The sequence below is a fragment of the Silene latifolia genome, chromosome 1, assembly GCF_048544455.1.
Source record: "Silene latifolia isolate original U9 population chromosome 1, ASM4854445v1, whole genome shotgun sequence".
NCBI classification, from domain to species: Eukaryota; Viridiplantae; Streptophyta; class Magnoliopsida; order Caryophyllales; family Caryophyllaceae; genus Silene; species Silene latifolia.
The window spans coordinates 89,998,867-90,000,860 of NC_133526.1; the positions used below are offsets into that span (position 1 = coordinate 89,998,867).

Genomic DNA, 1,994 nt, shown 5'->3' on the forward strand with positions numbered 1-1,994 from the left:
CGTCCTTTTCTTTTCTCCATAAAAGATGCGCATATTTATGAAAGACCGGTAAAAAGGAGACTCGCATCTTTTCTGAGAGGAGCGATTCCTCAAGGACTTAATCGTCATTTAAGCCCTTAGTAAACTCTAATTTGTGTACCTAATCCCCACTATAAATACCCCATTAGTCTAATTAGATAAGCATGTTCTTCTTATCAATCCTTAGTGTAGTTTATATCATTCTAATCTCTTCTTAATCTTGTAATCAACTTCTAATCAAGTCAAAATACAAATCTCATTTCCTTAATTTCTCTTTTGTTCATCTTTTATTTTGGGTAATTGAAGATTATTTGGGTTATTATTGGGAGATTGACAACCTTCCAATGAATCATCAAGTACTTCTATTATTCTTTGCTTTATTTTGGAATCATTAGTAGGTATAATCCTCTTAATCCCTTTTTAATTATTGTTAATCATCTTCATTTGTTCATCATGTTTTACTTTGCTAATGTGATTGTCAACCTTGTTAACATGTTATACTTGATAATGAGTGACTAGTTTCCTTAACTAGGGTTAATGGGTAATTAGGGGAAACCAACATGGGGAATGATTCATGCTTAATTTAATATGTTTTCATAGTTTTTTTGCTTGCTTGTTGTGATCTCAACTTATGCACATGTTATGTTTGATGGAATGCGAGCTTATGAATCCTTGAATTTTTACCCATCACCTACCTTTTCAATAAGACTTGTAAGACATAAACCAACTCGAGTCTCATTAGACCATCCAAACCTTCCTTGGATTGTAAGATATAAACCAACTCGATCCATCACAAAAATAATTGCTTGCTTATAATTTGATGATATGTTTGTATGATCAATTCCCATGAATCCCCTATGACCCTATGACACCCTAGTGCTTTTAATCAATTGTTTACATCTCTTTTTAATCATCTTGCTTGTTTACTTTTATTACTATTTAGTTTAGTGATCTTCTCATCTCAACCCCAAATCGTGACACCCCTAGACATCGCTACTTGCAATCGAAAATCGTACATCAATACCCGTCCCTTGGAATCCGACCTTTACTTGCCCCTTTACTAATAGTAGAGTTGTTTGTGAAGTTATAAATATTGTTTTGGTCTAGGTGCTCCTAACGACAACTAACCGAAAAGTAAAGCTCCAAGTGAGTAAAACCAACCAAAAATAGCGCCGTTGTCGGGGACGGTGTTAACTTGATTTGATTATCTTAGATTGTTATTAGTTGTGTCTTTCTTTGCCTTGGGGAAGTAAAACTCCTCAAGTTTTATTTTAATTGTTTTCAAGTTGTTTGATATTTTCCATGTCTAGAAGATCACAAGGTAACTTGTTACCCATTGATTACGAAATTGAAAGGACTTTGACAAACAATAAAAGACTTGCTAGAGGTACTTTGAGAGGTATTAGTGAGGTTAGAGATGTTCAACCAAACAATATTGAGTTCATCAACCCTTTTGCAAGAGAAGGTGAGGAGAACCCAACACAAAATCAACCCACAATGCCTAAATATTCATCACATTCCGTACCAACCGAGGAGAACCTACCCAATGGTACTCCCACACCACAACACTTAACCGGAAGTTTCATTGCAAAATCCGCATTTATCCAATTAGTCGAAAGAAGCCAATTTGGGGGGATGCCTAGTGAAGACCCTCACTCTCACATGGAAACTTTTTGTGACTATTGTGATGCGATTTCACAAACCGGTGTGACTCAAGACCAAATTCGATGGGTCTTATTTCCTTTTCTCTAATTGGCACCGCGAAACAATGGTTGAAGAGCCTTGATAAAGCTACTCTTGGAATTGACTCTTGGAAGAAGTTGGCTCTAGCTTTCTACAAAAAATTCTACCCCCCCGGAAAAGACTAACATGCTAAGAGCTCAAATTACGGGTTTTAAGCAAAGGGATGAGGAATCTTTGTATGAAGCTTGGGAGCAATTCAAAGGAATTTATCGCTCATGTCCTCATCATGGACT

The 1,994-nt window shown here is 36.2% G+C and overlaps 1 non-coding gene across 1 annotated transcript; it reads right to left on the minus strand.

Annotated features, from left to right (window-relative positions):
• Positions 1–1,887: 1,887 nt before the first annotated feature.
• On the minus strand, positions 1,888–1,994 carry LOC141618274 (small nucleolar RNA R71). Its single transcript, XR_012531350.1, has one exon. It is a non-coding gene; the product is annotated as a small nucleolar RNA R71 (small nucleolar RNA).